The sequence below is a fragment of the Stegostoma tigrinum genome, unplaced genomic scaffold, assembly GCF_030684315.1.
Source record: "Stegostoma tigrinum isolate sSteTig4 unplaced genomic scaffold, sSteTig4.hap1 scaffold_102, whole genome shotgun sequence".
Classification (NCBI taxonomy): domain Eukaryota; kingdom Metazoa; phylum Chordata; class Chondrichthyes; order Orectolobiformes; family Stegostomatidae; genus Stegostoma; species Stegostoma tigrinum.
In genome coordinates this window covers 154713-174974 of record NW_026728054.1, presented here as the reverse complement: position 1 = coordinate 174974, position 20262 = coordinate 154713, and the positions used below count along the sequence as shown (strand labels likewise).

Here is a 20262-nt window from a genome sequence, read left to right as displayed (position 1 = left end):
AGAGGGGATCTAATTGAGGTATACAAGATAATGAGAGGCATAGATAGAGTTGATAGCCAGAGACTATTTCCCAGGGCAGAAATGGCTAGCACGAGGGGTCATAGTTTTAAGCTGGTTGGTGGAAAGTATAGAGGGGATGTCAGAGGCAGGTTCTTTACGCAGAGAGTTGTGAGAGCATGGAATGCGTTGCCAGCAGCAGTTGTGGAAGCAAGGTCATTGGGGTCATTTAAGAGACTGCTGGACATGTATATGGTCACACAAATTTGAGGGTGCATACATGAGGATCAATGGTCGGCACAACATTGTGGGCTGAAGGGCCTGTTCTGTGCTGTACTGTTCTATGTTCTATGTTCTATGTTCTATATTAGCTGCAGCTCAGTGGGTTTCACTCCAACCGTTAAGACAGAATGTCATTGTTCAAGTCAGGATCTATAGACCTGAGAAGAAAATCTAGGCTAACATACCCAGTGCTCCATTGTTGGAGGTGCTGACCTTTGGATGATACCATTCGAACCAACACTCTACCCATTGAAATTGTGGCTTCAGGTGTCTAGTTGTTAAATACTCGTATTCCCTCTCAGGTAATGTAATGCCTCTGTTGTCAAGCAGAGTTATCCTGGTGTTTTGGTCAATACTAAGCTCTGAACTGATATTACTGAAGGGGTTTTCTGGTCACTGTGATGTTGCCATTTGTGAGATCTCACTGTGCACAAATGGACTGCCGTGTTTCCACGTTACGACAGTGACTCCAATTCTCAACTATTCTCTTGGCCAGAAGTTGTTTGGGATATCCTAAAGCTGTGAAATGCACAATGTTAAGAAAGAAAGCCTTCTCTTTCTTCCCTTTCATGGCCTCAGGACATTCCAAAGCACTTTACAGCCAATGAAGTATTTTGGCAGTCATCAGTTGGTAATACAGAACTTGAAAAACATACATTTTGTTTATCCTTTTCATCTTGCACTTATTGGGGCAATTTGCAAGAAGTGAAGGGAAAAGCTGTACACAAAGAGAGTGCTGATTCATTTGGAAGTGGAACCACATCAATATTTAGGAACAGGTACAGCAAATGGTTGAAGTAAAGATGAATAAAGCAATTACAGTGGACTCTGAGCTGTTTCCACAGGGAAAACACCAGGACTCACTTCTTATTTACTATAATAGTTGATCCTTTTACATTGTATTTGATGTGAATTGTCCTGTTAAGTGCAAGTTGAAAAACTGGAGCAAAATATGCCTTTTCTCAGCAGTATTCATATTTTGGAAGTGTAGTCACTATTGCAATGTCAGGAAATGCAGCAGTCAATTTAGGCACAGCAAGCTGCTACAGTTAACAAAGCAACAGCGAGAAAAATTCATTCCCTCCACCAGTGATGGGAAGTAGCAGCTGTGCACATCATCTACAAAATCCCCTGCATAAATTCACCAAGGCTCTTTAGAAACCAACACTTTCATAAATACTACCATCTAGAAGGATAAGGGCAGCAAATTTATGGGAATACCACCACCTGCAAGTTGCCCTCCAAGCCATGGTTCAAGAAGGCAGCTCACCAACACCTTGTCAAGGGCAGCTATGAGTGGGCAATAAATACTGGCCAGCCAGCAGCAGCTCCATTCTAAGAATGAATACAAAAAAAACCCAGGTAATTTATTCAGTGCCAGTTCTTCCTTTCTTTAATGACTATTTAAAGTCTCTATTGATGGTATAACTAAAGCAGCACAAGCCCTTGTTTCCAACTGCTGCATCAAACACACAGAGTTCAAAACGTGCAACCAGAATTAATGACTGAACAGGCAGCCAAGTCAATATTTAGGAATAGGTTAAGCAAGTGGTCAAAGTAAGGATGAATAAAGCATTCACTGGAACAGAGTGGGCACATGGGATTAAGACTCATGTCCATGTAGAGGGTAAAATCTTTATACAAAAACGTTGGTTAGAGTGAGTGGCAACTGTTTGCCTTTATTCACGTCTTTAATGGATTCTAAGGCATGTCTCAGAAACTGATACTGCAATAACAAGTAGATAGTAGCAAGGGGAAGAGGTAGGTTTTCATCAGACTGATGCTCTATGTCATTAGCGAAACTTCTGGAAGAGCTTTACATTCTACTTCAATATTCAAAGGGGAGACCAAAACCTCTCCAAAGTAACGCCACTGATTATATCAAATGATTATATCAAATATCACAAGGTACACACACACACACACACACACACACACACACACACACACAGTATCCATATTGTAATTTCCACGTCATTTTCATTGTGATTGTGTTGAAGGTCAAAAGGCATGGAATTGTCACAGCAAACCTCAAACTGCTGAAGTCTGGCAGAAATCCAAGAATCATCCCAACTGAAATAAAATGCACCTTTCAATCTGTAAAGACATGTCACAGCACAGGAGTTGACATAGGTGCAGTTGGAATTTTGAGTTTTATCATTAAGAGAATAAAAATGTCTCATCATTTTAATTTGTCATACCAACTTGCAGAGAAATCACGTACTACACATCTGGCATGATAGTAAAATAACAGTGGGACACATAGATGCTCTACAATAGAGATAACAAGGTGTAGAGCTGGATGTACACAGCAGGCCAAGCAGCATCTCAGGAGCACAAAAGCTGACGTTTTGGGCCTAGATCCTTCATCAGAGAGGGGGATGGGGAGAGGGAACTGGAATAAATAGGGAGAGAGGGGGAGGCGGACCGAAGATGGAGAGTAAAGAAGATAGGAGAAGAGAGTATAGGTGGGGAGGTAGGGAGGGGATAGGTCAGTCCAGGGAAGACGGACAGGACAAGGAGGTGGGATGAGGTTAGTAGGTAGATGGGGGTGCGGCTTGGGGTGGGAGGAAGGGATGGGTGAGAGGAAGAACAGGTTAGGGAGGCAGAGACAGGTTGGACTGGTTTTGGGATGCAGTGGGTGGGGGGGAAGAGCTGGGCTGGTTGTGTGGTGCAGTGGGGGGAGGGGACGAACTGGGCTGGTTTAGGGATGTAGTAGGGGAAGGGGAGATTTAGCATCCTGGTCCCTTTTCACTGGGGGTTGCTAACCTGCTGTCTCAGAAGTCAGCATCACATTTGGCGATTGCAATTTTACGCTGCAAATAGCGCCAATTTGAAAATAATACCGGCGTCTCCGGAAGTGAATTAAACTTGGACAAGAAGCAAATGCGGCTTCCATCAATCATTCCACCCGCCACCACAGCCCTCTCCCACTTCTTACGCCCCTTCAATTATACTTAACACACAAATACAGCTCAATTCCGATGAGCACGTCTCGTTATTTTTTCACTCCCTTCCCCGCCATGTTAACCAGTTATCACTGAGCACCCTGGCTGGTTCCTTATCTGGTCAATCCATAATTGTACATCCCATCTGTGGTCTGGGATCAAGCTAGTTATTTGGGAATTATCTCCACACCTGTCTGAAAGGCAGTGTCTTGTTCTCCCTGGGTTATTTTTAATCTGGAAGCAATGCTAATGATGCTGTCTGACTTGGGGTCATGCTTGTCATCAAGATTTGTGTGTGCACTCTGCGCAGGGCGGCAATTAACTCGGAAATGTTTTCACCTAGCGGCTGAACGGCTCTAAGTGTCTGCACCCCTCTCATGTGTGTAAATTATCACCGACATGTAAATCTCTGATGGTTCTAATTTGGGATACCACATTATCAATGAGTTATTTTCCGTGTCTTAAGATCCAATAACATCAGTATCCACTTGCCCACATCATTTGGATGCTTGAGATAGGCGCAGGTAACAGAGAAGGTTGAAAAGGACAAAGATGCTGTTGTGCTGTGCATGGGCTATCCAAAAGCATTTTGTACAATTTTTGAAGAAAATCTTAGAATGAAAGGGACAGCAGCAAAATGGATCCAAAATTGTCTGAGGGATGCGAAAGAGAGTGTAATATAACAAAGTGTGTAGCTGGATGAACACAGCAGGCCAAGCAGCATCTCAGGAGCACCAAAGCTGACGTCAGCTGCTGTGCTCCTGAGATGCTGCTCAGCATGCTGTGTTCATCCAGCTACACACTTTGTTATCCTGGATTCTCCAGCATCTGCAGTTCCCATTATCTCTGATCACAAGAAAGAGAGTGTGATGGGTGTTTTTCTGATTGAGAGGATGTTTGTTGTGGAGTTCCCCTGAGGCTGGTAGTGAGACCCTTGCTTTCCTGATCCGGACATAAATGATCTAGGCTTGGGTGTGCAGGGGACAACATTGTACTGTACAGATGACACAAAACTCCAATGTACTGCGACCTGTTATGAGACATAGAGTCATAGAAATGTACAGCACAGTCGTTGGTCCATTTCATGGGCGCCATTAGACTTTCATTCCTGGGTGTTGTTTTTAAATTGAAATTGGATTCAAACATGCGTCATGGTGAAAGTTGATTCTGATTACCTGAATCTCCGGATTACTAGTCCAGTGATGTTGTCACAACGCCTCCATTTATGAGAATGATTCTCAGGGATGAGAAACTCAGTTATGAGGATTTTTTCAAGGTACTGGGACTGCTTTCCTTGGAAACTTGATAGAAACTTTCCAAAACCATGAGTGCTCAGGAGAAAGCAGATAGGAATAAAATGCTTCAGAGATAGCAGGAACTGCAGATGCTGGGGAATCTGAGATAACAAGGTGCTGAGCTGGATGAACGCAGCAGGCCCAGCAGTATCAGAGGAGCAGGAAGGCTGACATTTCAGGCCTAGACCCTTCTTCATTTTTCTGACCAAAGTTCAGAAAGCTCTAAATCCAGTTCTACACCTTGTTATCTAGGAATAAAATGTTCCCACTCCTAAAATGAATCTAGAACCAGAGGGCACAGTTTCAAAGATGCTAACAAAAGAAGCAAATGGGCAGTGAGAAAAAATACTTTATTCAGCCAGTGAGTGATCTGGGCCTGGAATCCACTGCCCGGAAATGTGGTGGTGGCAGATTCGGCGAAGGCACGCAAGAGGGATGGTTACTTAAACAGAAAAAAAAATACATGCAGGGTTTTTGGAAAAAGGTAGAAGATTGGCCTTAAATTAGAGTGCTCAGAGAGCTTGGCAAGTATGATGGGCTGAATGTCCTCCTTCTGCATTGTAGCAATTCTGCGTTTCTGCCAGGTTCACTCTTCTGTTGTGGGCAGTGATGGATGGCATTTTTGCAGGCAATCACGTAGGTGCTGGATTTTGTACATGACGGGTAGAATTTAACACCCCTCTCTTGATGCGGGGTTTGAGCTGGAGAGTGTAAGTACGGACCTGACTGTCTTTCAAGTTTTACCCTGATGCAGTCTCGATTGGGAAGGCTGGTAAATGGTCTTTACTCCCCTGAGTGGGCAATTAATAACTTAGGCTGAACAAATATCACACAGAAAGTTTGAGAAGTAAAACTCTTAATTATAGAATCCCTACAGTGTACAATCAGACCCTTTGACCCAGCATTGACCTTTGCAGCATTCCACCCACACCCATTCCACTATAACCCACCTAACCCACACATACCTGGACACTCTGGGAAACTTAGCATGGCCAAGCCATCTAACCTGCACATCTTTGGACTGTGGGAGGAAACTGGAGCACCCAGAGGAAACCCATGCAGACATATACAGAATGTGCAAACTCCACACAGACAGTCACCTGAGGTTGGAATTGAACCTGGGTCCCTGGAGCTGTGAGGCAGCAGTGCTAACCGTTGATCCGCCATGCCATATTAGTAGCGATGGCAAACAGATAGCACCTGACTACCTTTTCTTACAACCTCCTGATTCCCTGGCCAGAAAACCTCTCCCACGACCCCAATTTGTTCATGACTCACTAACAGCATTGGATTAATTGCAGTACCAGCATCAGCCACCCTTCCTGGTGGCACCACCTGCAATGGCGAGGCACTAGTCTCTGTTTGGCCAGCATCTCTCAGTGAGTGGGGTTTTAGCCACAGACTGCCCCCGAATGGTAAGTGCTCGGTTGGCACTTCATTCACTGGAACTTTCCTGACACGGTAACCTGGGGTTTCTGTCAGTTCTCCAAGTGCTAGGTATAATCCCTGTCATCTGATTCACATTCTGATGGAAGTATGCGTAATGCTGCTTGGATGCTAATGGTATATGTTTTGACCTCAGTATTCCAGTTACAATCCTCTCTTAATCCAGTGCAGTGAGGATAGAGATATCACCAACTACTTACAGGTTAGATGCAAGTGGATTTCCGCTGACTCTTGTAAAAGTGTTTCGTGGTTTTCAGAGCTGTTTAAGCCAGCTGAAATCTCTCAGGAATGGGGAAGCATTCCCTGACTGTGAGGATACTGCACAAGTCAACAACAGGGCTACAGTAGTGGCTATCCCCTCAGACAAGCATGACTGAGAGAATGGACAGAAATCACACAGAGCAGGACAGGTGACTGGAATAAGGTGAATGATGAAGGAGACAACGATTCTCAGTGGGATACCTGAATCTCCAGAGTCTGAATGGAGCCATTTTTCCCGTCGTGAAGAACTGTGCGTGAGCTTTCACCTGAGTACAGACATCCTCACTGGAATTGATCACTTCTGAAACTGTAAGTACAACCTCCAAGCAGGGTCACAAGGTCATGGCCAGAGGATGGGAAGATTCCAGGCTGGCCCAAAGATTACTTGCAAAATTTTCCAGCTTGTCATTTTTCCTGTTCCCATAAAGGACCTGTAATGGGAATCAAAATTACATGAAAATCAAGTACATTTCAGTTTTCCTTGTCAGAGAGCAGCAGGATACTGAACAGAAGACTTTGTAATAATTCTTCAATATTCTGCCCTGCCATCCTCATTTGAACAACTTGAAGTAATGAGGAGGTGACAAGAGCCTTTGTTTGATGACGTGGTCCATATGGGAGTGTGTATTACACACTCAGAGGGGCTGCATAAAGTACCACAGGAAATGTAATGGTGCAGACCACTGGAGTAGTTCAATGTTGTTTCTGCTGCCTGGAGCACTCTGGGGCAGTCCTGCAGTACAGAGAAGGGCCGGTGTCGTCATCATTCTTGATAGTCTCCAACCTTGGCATCATGAGGGTACGCTGTCGCTGCCAGTGATCGGGCACCAGCTGAGAAAGAGGAGGAGTTGGAAGCAGTGACGAGGTAACCATTGCAGCTTTTTTGTTGCCAGACTTTCTGTGATCCACTCGACCAACTGTAATACAGGTAAATGTAAGTTCAAATTCCACTAACAAGGCTGAACCTTCCCTCTCCTTGGCTGTTGACTACCACTGCACCACTTGTCTACAAACAACAGTAAATGCCATCACAATATCGATATTTCAAAACAATAATGTTGAACAATCTATGCCATAATGCATGCAAATATCAACTGCCCTCATTTATTTCCTTCATACCAGTATTACAGGTGCCTTTTTCTTGCTTAATGCTCCCACAGAGTGCGATCCCTGTGACTGTGGCACTGCAGGTGAAAGCTGATGATTTTTATTGTGTTTATCCTGAGTAACTCGAGCTCCAGAAGGGCCCACCCACGACTGTACCACAACAGCTTCTGCTTTTTCTGGAGCAGAGATACCAATCATGACTCAGTCTGTAACTGTTCCCATCAGGTTGGCCACAACTCAGTGCTGGAGTGGATGGGTTCCAAACACTGCGCCAGATTGAAGCCAGAGTCTTTCATGCTCCGTGACATTAATGGCAGGCTTTCTAACCTGCCAATGCACCAATCCTTCTTCTGTCGGCCACCCCATCCCCATTGCAGTTCTCATCTGAATCCCCTGTAGCTGAAATGGAGTGTGACTTCATCCTCTGGTGAACTGGCACCAATTCCTTGAGACCTCACTGCAGGTCACTCATGCTCAGTGTACGAAATGAGGAATAACTGGTTGAGGGACAGAGTGGTTGAGGAAAGAAATTCCAGTGTTAGTACCTTGGCAGCTCACAGCAATGCCACCTGTGAGCTAACTACAACTGGAAATGTTCAGGAATGAGTTAGTGTAATACTGTAGATAGCTCTGAAAACTAGGAGACTGGAGGGGATTACAGAGATTAGGGGAGGGATTCAAGACCGTGGAGGGATTTGAAACCGAAACTAGAGTTTATTAATTAATATTAAAATTGAGGATTTGCTGAACTTGGAATTGATGCAGGTCAAGGGGCACAGGATGTGCTATGAACGGTTAACATAAACAGCAGAAGACCCTGATTTTATCGAGAATAGAAAGCGGGAGGTGCGCAGGGTGCATTGGAATAATTAAGTGCAAAGGGACCAATAGCAAGAAAGTCTGTTTCAGCAACAAATAAACTGGGATTGGAACAAAGTAAGATGTTACAACAGCATTCGTTTGATCGTTCTTTGTGAAAGGGGTGGGGAGCGGTTGTGAGGAAAGAAGGGGTGAGGGCAGGACATTTCCATAATTCTTCTTTCTTTCAATTAGAGTTTCTTTATTTAGTTTTACTGTCTTCTGTCCCTGTAGAGTGCACTGGGTTAATGGCAGGAAATGTACAAGGAGAAGTCCCCTCAGTGACAGCCAACTGTGTGAGAGCTATTAAAAGAGGAATTACTAAATAATGGTGACTAAATCTGGAGAACTATGATTTTGTTTACTAATGAGATTTATCAGCTCTGGTTTCTTTCAGTTGACAGCAAGAGGTTTGTTGATGAATCTCTAACATTCACAGCTTTGACTTTCAACCAACTTTCCACAAGGGGTGGGGGGGGTGGGGTTCGTGAATGGAAGGAGCTGCCAACAGATGTGGTCGAGGCAGATAAAATTGCTGTATTTAAAAGACATTTGGACAGGTACACAATTAGGAAAGGTTTAGACGGATACCAAACACAGGCAAATGGGACCGGTTAAGTTTGGGACACCTGATCAGTCCAGATGATTGGAACTGAAGGTCCTCATTCTGTGCTGTATGACTCTATGAATCTATGATTGAAGAGCTAACTAGGTGTGTGCATGAGGGCAATGCATTTGATACAGTCTACTTGGGCATCAGCAAAGCTTTTGACAAGATCCCCCATTTGAAGACTGTTAGAACAGGAAACAGTCCATGGGATCCGAGGACACATGTGCACAGGAAATCATAACTCATGTAATTTGATTGAGTTTTTTAAAGTAGTAATCAAGAGCATTGACTGAGGCAGAAAGATGGACGCATACGGGCTTCAGTAAGGCGTTCAAGAAGGTTCCTCACGGTACTCCAAGAGGGAAGTTAAATCACACGGAGCACAGGGAGAGCTAGCCATAGAACATAGAACATCACAGCACAGTACAGGCCCTTCGGCCCTCGATCTTGTGCCGACCTGTCATGCCGATCTCAAGCCCATCTAACCTGCACTATTCCATGTACGCCCATATGCTTATCCAATGGCGACTTAAATATACCTAAAGTTGGCAAATCTACGACCGTTGCAGGCAAAGCGTTCCATTCCCCTACTACTCTCTGAGTAAACAAACTACCTCTGACATCTGTCCTGTATCTTTCACCCCTCAATTTAAAGCTATGCCCCCTCGTGTTCGCCGTCACCATCCGAGGAAAAAGGCTCTCCCTATCCACCCTATCTAACCCTCTGATTATTTTATATGTCTCAATTAAGTCACCTCTCAACCTTCTTCTCTCGAATGAAAACAGCCTCAAGTCCCTCAGCCATTCATTCTCAGACCTTCCCTCTATACCAGGCAACATCCTAGTAAATCTCCTCTGCACCCTTTTCAAAGCTTCCACATCCTTCTTATAATGCGGTGACCAGAACTGTACGCAATACTCCAAGTGCGGCCGCACCAGAGTTTTGTACAGCTTCACCATAACCTCTTGGTTCCGGAACTCGATCCCTCTATTAATCAAAGCTAAAACACTGTATGCCTTCTTAACAGCCCTGTCACCCTGGGTGGCAACTTGCAAGGATCTGTGTTCATGGACACCAAGATCTCTCTGCTCATCTATACTACTAAGCATCTTACCATTAGCCCTGTACTTTGCCTTCTGGTTACTCCTACCGAAGTGCATCACCTCACACTTGTCTGCATTAAACTCCATTTGTCACCTCTCAGACCAGCTCTGCAGCTTATCTATGTCCCTCTGCAACCAATCCTTTGTCACTATCCACAAGTCCACCGATCTTAGTGTCGTCTGCAAATTTACTAACCCATCCTTCTACGCCCTCATCCAGGTCATTTATAAAAATGACAAACAGCAGAGGACCCAACACCCACCCTTGCGGTACACCACCAGTAACTGGTCTCCAGGATGAACGTTTCCCATCAACTACCACCCTCTGTCTTCTTTCAGCAAGCTAATTTCTGATCCAAACTGCTATATCTCCCACAATTCCATTCCTCTGCATTTTGTACAATAGTCTGTTATGGGGAACCTTATCGAACGCCTTGCTGAAATCCATATACACCACATCAACCGGTTTACTCTCATCCACCTGTTTGGTCACCTTCTCAAAGAACTCAATAAGGTTTGTGAAGCACGACCTTCCCTTCACAAAACCGTGCTGACTATCCCGAATCAATTTATTCTTTTCTAGATGATTGTAGATCCTATCCCATATAACCTTTTTCAACACTTTACCGACAACTGAGGTAAGGCTCACTGGCCAATAATTACCATGGTTGTCTCTTCTCCCCTTCTTGAACAGGGGAACCACAATTGCTATCCTCCAGTCATCTGGCACTATTCCTGTAGACAATGATGAGTTAAAGATCAATGCCAAAGGCTCGGCAATCTCCTCCCTGGATTCTCAGAGGATCCGAGGATAAATCCCATCCGGCCCAGGGGACATAGCTATCTTCACCCTCTGTAGGATTTCAAAAACCTCTTCCTTGTGAACCTCAATCCCACTTAGTCCAGTAGCCTGTATCTCTGTATTCTCCTCGACAACATTGTGGTTTTCTAGAGTGAATACTGTTGAAAAATATTCATTTAGCGCTTCCCCTATCTCATCTGACTACACACACAACTGACCACTACTATCCTTGATTGGGCCTCATCTTACTTTTGTCATTCTTTTATTCCTTAAATACCGAGAGAAAGCCTGAGGGTTTACCCTGATCCTATCCGCCAACAACTTCTCATGTCTCCTCCTGGATCTTCTGAGCTCTCTCTTTCGGTCTTTCCTGGCTACCTTGTAACCCTCAATCACCCTAACTGAGCCTTCACATCTGAAAGTAACAGAAGCATTCTTCTTCCTCTTGACCAGAGATTCCACTTCCTTCGTAAACCACAGCTCCCGCACCCTACAGCTTACTCCCTGCCTGACAGGTACATACTTACCTAGGACACACAGGAGCTTTTCCTTGAATAAGCTCCACATTTCTATTGTGCCCATCCACTGCAGTTTCCTTCCCCATCCTATGCTCCCTAAATCTTGAATAATCTCTTCGGAATTGCCTTTCCGCCAGCTATAACTCTTGCACAGTGTTGTACACCTATCCCTTTCCATCACTGAAGTAAACATAACAGAATTGTGATCGCTATCACCAAGGTGATCAACGGCTTTGAAATCTAACACCTGGCCAGGATCATCACCCAGTACTGATGTGGTCACTGCACCCCAATTCCATCAGTCACTGCATCCCATTTCACTCAGTCACTGTATCCCGTTTCTCACTGAGGCTGCATTCAATTTCCGTCAATCACTGCATCCCATTTCCGTCAGTCAAGGCATCCCATTTCCCATAGTCACTGCATCCCATTTCACTCAGTCACTGCATCTCCTTCACCATAGTCTCTGCATTCCATTTCCATCAGTCACTGTTTCCCGTATCTCACAGGCGCTGCATTCAATTTCCCACACTCACTGCATCCCATTTCCCATAGTCACAGCATCTCCTTTCCCTCAGTCTCTGCATCGCATTTCACTCAGTCAATGCTTCCCATGTCCCACAGTCACTGCATCCCATTTCTCTCTGTCACTGCATCTCATTTCACTCAGTCACTGCATCCCATTTCCCTCAGTCACTGCATCTCATTTCACTCAGGCACTGTATCCCATTTCCCTCACTCACTGCACCCCAAGTCCGCTTGGGCACTGCATCCCCATGAACTCAGTCACTCCTTCCCTGTACCTCAGTCACTGCATCCCATTTCCCTCTGGTACTGCATCACATTTCCTTCAGACACTGCAGCTCATGTCACTCTGGCACTGCATCCAATTTCCCTAAGTCACTGCATCTCATTTAACTCATTCACTGCATCAAATTTCCCTCAATCACTGCATCCCATTTCACTCAGTCACTGCATCCCATTTACCTCAGTCACTTCATCCCATGTCCCTCAGTCACTGCATCCCATGTCCCTCAGTCACTGCATCCCATTTCACTCAGTCACTGCATCCCATTTCACTCAGTCACTGCATCCCATTTGAAGCAGTCACTGCATCCCATTTCACTCAATCACTGCATCTCCTTCACCACAGTCACTGCATCCCATTCCCCACAGACACGGCATCCCATTCACTTGAGTCTCAGAATCCCAGTTCACACAGCCACTGCATCCCATTTCACACAGTGACTGCATCCCATTTCACACAGCCAGTGCATCCCATTTCACACAGCCACTGCATCCCATTTCACACAGCCACTGCATCCCATTTCACTCGGTGACTGCATCACAGTTTTCTCAGTGACTGAATCACAGTACACTCAGTGAGTGCATCATATTTCACTCAGTGACTGAATCACATTTCACTCAGTGACTGAATCACATTTCACTGAGTCACTGCGTCCCATTTCACGCAGTCACTGCATCCCATTTCACGCAGTCACTGCATCGCATTTCATGCAGTCACTGCATTGCAATTCATGCAGTCAATGCATCACATTTCACTCAGTCACTGCATCCCAATTAACTCCATCACTGCATCTCCTTCACCACAGTCACAGCATCCCATTTCCATCAGTCACTGGTTCCCGTATCTCACAGACGCTGCATTCAATTTCCGACACTCAATGTATCCCATTCCCCATAGACACAGCATCTCCTTTCCCACAGTCTCTGCATCTCATTTCAATCAGTGATTGCATCCTACTTCCCAAAAATAGTGCATCCCATTTTGCTCAGTCACTGCATCTCATTTCACTCGGTCACTGCATCCCATTTCCCTCAGTCACTGCATCCAATTTCCCTCAGTCACTGCATCTCATTTCCGTCAGTTACTGCAGACCATTTCCATTAAACAATGCATCTCATTTCACTCAGTGACTGCAGCTCATGTCACTCTGTCACTGCATCCAATTTCCATCAGTCAGTTCATCTCATTTCACTCATTCACTGCATCCCATTTCACTCAATGCTTCACCTTACACTCAGGCAGGGCATCCCATTTCCATCCGTCACGGCAATCCCATTTCCCTCAGTCACTGCATCCCATTCCCCACAATCAATGAATCCCATTTCCCTCATTCACGGCATCCCATTTCCAACAGTCACTGCATCCCATTTATCTCAGTCACTGCATCTCATTCCCCACAGTCGCTGCACCCCATTTCCCACAGTCACTGCATCTCCTTTCCCTCAGTCACTGCATCCCATTTCCATCAGTCAATGCGTCCCATTCATCTCAGTCACTGAATCCCATTTCCCTCATTCACTGCATCCTATTTCCATCAGTCACTGCATCCCATTTATCTCAGTCACTGAATCCCATTTCCCTCAGTCACTGTATCCCATTACCCTCAGTCACTGTATCCCATTACCCTCAGTCACTGTATCCCATTACCCTCAGTCACTGTATCCCATTACCCTCAGTCACTGAATCCCATTTCACTCAGTCACTGCATCCCATTACCCTCAGTCACTGCATCCCATTTCCCTCAGACACTGCATCCCATTTCCCTCAGACACTGCATCCCATTTCCCTCAGACACTGCATCCCATTTCAATCAGACACTGCATCCCATTTCAATCAGACACTGCATCCCATTTCCCTCAGACACTGCATCTGATTTCCATCAGTCACTGCATCCCATTTCCCTCAGTTACTGCATTCCATTTCACTCAGTCAATGTATCTCTTTTCACTCAGTCACTGCATCCCATTTCCCTCAGTCACTGCATCCCATTTCACTCAGTCACTGCACCCCAAGCCCCCTCGGGCACTGCATCCCTATTAACTCAGTCACTCCTTCCCAGTACCTCAGTCACTGCATCCCATCTCCCACAGTAACTGCATCACATTTCCATCCGGCACTGCAGCGCATGTCACTCTGTCAGTGCATCCCATTTCCGTAAGTCACTGCATCCCATTTCCCACAGTCACTGCATCTCCTTTCCCCAAGTCACGGCGTCTCATTTCCATCAGTCACTGCTTCCCATTTCACTCAGTCACTGCATCCCATTTCCCTCAGTCATGGCATTCCATTTCCCAGGTCACTGCATCCCATTTCACTCAGTCACTGCATCCCATTTCACAGAGTCACTGCATCTCCTTTCCATCAGTCACTGCGTCCCATTTCACTCAGTCACTGCGTCCCATTTCCCATCGTCACTGCATCTCATTTCCCAGTCACTGCATCCCATTACCCTCAGTCACGGCATCCCATTACCTCAGTCGCAGGTTCCCATTTCCAACCGACACTGCATTCCATTTCCGTCAGTCACTGCATCCCATTTCCCTCAGTCACTGCATACCATTTCCATCAGTCACTGGATCCCAGTTCACTCAGTCTCGGCATCTCATTTCCCTCACTCAGTGCATCCCATTTCCCTCATTCACTGCATCCCATTTCCATCCGTCACGGCAATCCCATTTCACTCAGTCACTGCATCCTATTTCACAGAGTCACTGCATCTCCTTACCATCAGTCACTGCGTCCCATTTCACTCAGTCACTGCGTCCCATTTCCCATAGTCACTGCATCCCATTTCCCTCAGTCACTGCGTCCCATTCCCCATAGTCACTGCATCCCAATTCCCAGTCACTGCATCCCATTGTCCTCATTCACTGCAGCCGATTCCCCTCAGTCGCAGAATCCCATTTACCTCAGTCACTGCATCCCAATTCCCTCAGTCACTGCATCCCATTTCACGCAGTCACTGCGTCCCATTTCCCAGAGTCACTGCATCCCATTTCCCAGTCACTGCATCCCATTTCCCTCAGTCACTGCGTCCCATTCCCCATAGTCACTGCATCCCATTTCCCAGTCACTGCATCCCATTACCCTGAGTCACAGTATGCCATTTCCCACAGTCACTGCATCTCCTTTCCCTCAGTCACTGCATCCCATTTCCATCAGTCAATGCGTCCCATTCATCTCAGTCACTGAACCCCATTTCCCTCATTCACTGCATCCCATTTCTATCAGTCACTGCATCTCATTTATCTCAGTCACTGCACCTCATTCCCCACAGTCGCTGCACCCCATTCCCCACAGTCACTGCATCCCATTCCCCACAGACACGGCATCCCATTCACTTGAGTCGCAGCATCCCATTTCAAACAGACACTGCATCTCCTTTCCCTCAGTCACTGCATCCCTATTCACACAGCCACTGCATCCCATTTCACTCAATGCTTCACCTTGCACTCAGTCAGGGCATCCCATTTCCATCCGTCACGGCAATCCCATTTCACTCAGTCACTGCATCCCATCGCACTCAGTCACTTCATCCCATTTCCTTCAGTCACTGCATCCCATTTCCGTGAGTCACTGCATCCCATTTCCCACAGTCACTGCATCTCCTTTCCCCAAGTCACGGCGTCTCATTTCCATCAGTCACTGCGTCCCATTTCACTCAGTCACTGCATCCCATTTCCCATAGTCACTGCATCCCATTTCCCAGTCACTGCATCCCATTGTCCTCATTCACTGCAGCCGATTCCCCTCAGTCACTGCATCCCATTTCACTCAGTCACTGCATCACATTACCCTCAGTCACTGCATCCCATTACCTTCAGTCGCAGGATCCCATTTCCCTCAGTCACTGCATCCCATTTCCCTCAGTCACTGCATCTCATTTCACTCAGTCACTGCCTCCCACTTCACTCAGTCACTGCCTCCCATTTCACTCAGTCACTCCCTCCCATTTCAGTCAGTCAGTCACTACCTCCCATTTCAGTAAGTCACTGCATCTCCTTTCCCTCAGTCACTGCGTCACATTTCCCTCAGTCACTGCATCACATTTCACTCAGTCTGACCACCCCATCTCCCTCAGTCAGTGCATCCCATTTCCCATAGTCACTGCCTCCCATTTCCCTCAGTCACTGCATCCCATTTCTCTCAGTCAATATATCCCATTTTCCACAGTCACTGCATCCCATTTCACTCAGTCACTGCATCCCATTTCACTCAGTCACTGTCTCCCATTTCATCCAGTCACTGCATCGCATTTCCCTCAGTCACAGCCTCGCATTTCCCTCAGTCACTGCATCCCATATCACTCAGTCAGTGCATCCCATTTCCCATAGTCACTGCATGTCCTTTCCTTAGTCACTGCATCGCATTTCACTCAGTCACTGCATCTCATTTCGTTCAGTCATTGCATCCCATTTCCATCAGTCACTGCATCCCATTATCACTCAGTCACTGCATCCCATTTCAATCAGTCACTGCAGGCCATTTCACTCAGGCACTGCAGGCCATTTCACTCAGGCACTGCATCCCATTTCCCTCAGTCACTGCAACCCATTTCCCACAGTCACTGCAACCCATTTCCCCAAGTCACTGCATCTCCTTTACTTCAGTCACTGCATCGCATTTCACTCAGTTACTGCATCCCATTTCCCACAGTCACTGCATCGCATTTCCTTCAGTCACTGCGTCTCATTACCCTCAGTCCCTGCATTTCATTTCCCTCAGTGACTGCATCCCATTTCTCTCAGTCACTATATCCCATTTCCCACAGTCACTGCATCCCATTTCACTCAGTCACTGCATCCCATTTAATGGAGAGAGTGAATCCTATTCAACTGAGACAGCAAATCCATTTCCATCAGTCACCGCGCAATATTCCCCACAGTCACGGCATCACATTACCCTCAGTCACTGCGTCTCATTACACTCAGTCACTGCGTCCCATTTCCCTCAGTCACTGCATCCCATTTCCCTCAGTCACTGCATCCCATTTCCCTCAGTCACTACATCGCATATCCCTCAGTCACTGCATCGCATTTCCCTCAGTCACTGCATCGCATTTCCCTCAGTCACTGCATCGCATTTCACTCAGTCACTGCATCCCATTAACGTCAGTCGCAGGATCCCATTTCACACAGACACTGCATCCCATTTCCGTCAGTCACTGCATCCCATTCCCCTCAGTCACTTCATACCATTTCCCTCAGTTACTGCATTCCTTTTCACTCAGTCACTGCATCCTATTACCCTCAGTCACTGCATCCCACTTCACTCAGTCACTGCATCCCACTTCACTCAGTCACTGCATCCCACTTCACTCAGTCACTGCATCCCACTTCACTCAGTCACTGCATCCCACTTCACTCAGGCACTGCATCCCACTTCACTCAGTCACTGCATCCCACTTCACTCAGTCACTGCATCCCACTTCACTCAGGCACTGCATCCCACTTCACTCAGGCACTGCATCCCACTTCACTCAGTCACTGCATCCCATTTCGCTCAGGCACTGCATCCCATTTCACTCAGTCACTGCATCCCATTAACTTCAGTCACTTCATACCATTTCCCTCAGTTACTGCATTCCATTTCACTCAGTCAATGTATCTCTTTTCACTCAGTCACTGCATCCCATTTCCATCAGTCACTGCACCCCAAGCCCCGTCGGGCACAGCATCCCTATTAACTCAGTCACTCCTACCCAGTACCTCAGTCACTGCATCCCATGTCCCACAGTAACTGCATCACATTTCCATCTGGCACTGCAGCGCATGTCACTCTGTCAGTGCATCCAATTTCCATCAGTCACTGCATCTCATTTCACTCATTAACTGCATCCCATCTCACTCAGACACTGCATCCCATTTCACTCAGACACTGCATCCCATCTCACTCAGACACTTCATCCCATTTCCTTCAGTCACTGCATCCCATTTCCTTAAGTCACTGCATCCGATTTCCCACAGTCACTGCATCTCCTTTCCCCAAGTCACGGCGTCCAATTTCCATCAGTCACTGCTTCCCATTTCACTCAGTCACTGCATCCCATTTCCCTCAGTCACGGCGTTCCATTTCCCTCAGTCGCTGGATCCCATTTCTCTCAGTCACTGCAAACCCGTTTCTCACTGATGCTGCATTCAATTTCCGTCAGACACTGTATCCCATTTCCATCAGTCACTGCATCCCATTTCCATCAGTCACTGCATCCCATTTCACTCAGTCACTGCATCCCATTTCACTCAGTCACTCCATCTCCTTTCCATCAGTCACTGCGTCCCATTTCCCTCAGTCACTGCATCCCATTTCCCTCAGTCACTGCATCCCATTTCCTCAGTCACTGCATCCCATTTCCTCAGTCACTGCATCTCCTTTCCACAGGCACGGCAATCCCATTTCACTCAGTCACTGCATCCCATCTCACTCAGTCACTGCATCCCATTTCACAGAGTCACTGCATCTCCTTTCCATCAATCACTGCATCCCATTTCACTTAGTCACTGCGTCCCATTTCCATCAATCACTGCATCCCATTTCCCAGTCACTGCATCCCATTTCCCGCAGTCGCTGCATTCCATTCTCCTCAGTCACTGCATCCCATTTCACTCAGTCACTGCATCACTTTTCACTCTGACACTGCATCTCATTTCCGTCAGTTACTCCATGATATTTCCATCAAACAAGGCATCTCATTTCACTCAGTCACTGCATCGCATTTCACTCAGTCAGTGCTTCCCATTTCACTTAGTCACTGCATGTCATTTCACTCAGTGACTGCATCCCATTTCCCTCAGTCACTGCGTCCCATTTCACTCAGTGACTGCAACACATTTCACTCAGTGACTGCAACACATTTCAAACAGACACTGCATCCCATTTCCCTCAGTCACTCAGTCACTGCATCACATTTCACTCAGTCACTGCATCACATTTCACACAGTCACTGCATCACATTTCACACAGTCACTGCATCACATTTCACACAGTCACTGCATCACATTTCACTCAGTCACTGCATCTCGTTCACCATAGTCACTGCATCCCATTTCACTCAGTCACTGCATCCCATTTCACTCAGTCACTCCATCTCCTTTCCATCAGTCACTGCGTCCCATTTCCCTCAGTCACTGCATCCCATTTCCCTCAGTCACTGCATCCCATTTCCTCAGTCACTGCATCCCATTTCCTCAGTCACTGCATCTCCTTTCCACAGGCACGGCAATCCCATTTCACTCAGTCACTGCATCCCATCTCACTCAGTCACTGCATCCCATTTCACAGAGTCACTGCATCTCCTTTCCATCAATCACTGCATCCCATTTCACTTAGTCACTGCGTCCCATTTCCATCAATCACTGCATCCCATTTCCCAGTCACTGCATCCCATTTCCCGCAGTCGCTGCATTCCATTCTCCTCAGTCACTGCATCCCATTTCACTCAGTCACTGCATCACTTTTCACTCTGACACTGCATCTCATTTCCGTCAGTTACTCCATGATATTTCCATCAAACAAGGCATCTCATTTCACTCAGTCACTGCATCGCATTTCACTCAGTCAGTGCTTCCCATTTCACTTAGTCACTGCATGTCATTTCACTCAGTGACTGCATCCCATTTCCCTCAGTCACTGCGTCCCATTTCACTCAGTGACTGCAACACATTTCACTCAGTGACTGCAACACATTTCAAACAGACACTGCATCCCATTTCCCTCAGTCACTCAGTCACTGCATCACATTTCACTCAGTCACTGCATCACATTTCACACAGTCACTGCATCACATTTCACACAGTCACTGCATCACATTTCACACAGTCACTGCATCACATTTCACTCAGTCACTGCATCTCGTTCACCATAGTCACTGCATTCCATTTCCCTCGGTCACTGTTTCCCGTATCTCACGGGCGCTGCATTCAATTTCCCACACTCACTGCATCCCATTTCCCATAGTCACAGCATCTCCTTTCCCTCAGTCTCTGCATCGCATTTCACTCAGTCAATGCTTCCCATTTCCCTCAGTCACTGCATCTCATTTCACTCAGTCACTGCATCTCATTTCACTCAGTCACTGCATCCCATTTCACTCAGGCACTGTATCCCATTTCCCTCACTCACTGCACCCCAAGTCCGCTCGGGCACTGCATCCCCATGAACTGAGTCACTCCTTCCCAGTACCTCAGTCACTGCATCCCATTTCAATCAGTCACTGCATCGCATTTCCAT

At 46.5% G+C, this 20262-nt stretch overlaps 1 long non-coding RNA gene across 1 annotated transcript in view; it reads right to left on the bottom strand.

The window, feature by feature from the left end:
• Positions 1-4801: 4801 nt before the first annotated feature.
• LOC132207569 (uncharacterized) overlaps positions 4802-20262 on the bottom strand; it is a 113457-nt gene continuing 97996 nt past the window's right edge. Inside the window, exon 4 of the long non-coding RNA XR_009443584.1 lies at positions 4802-7146. This is a non-coding gene — a long non-coding RNA (uncharacterized LOC132207569). The remainder of the gene's footprint in view (positions 7147-20262) is intronic.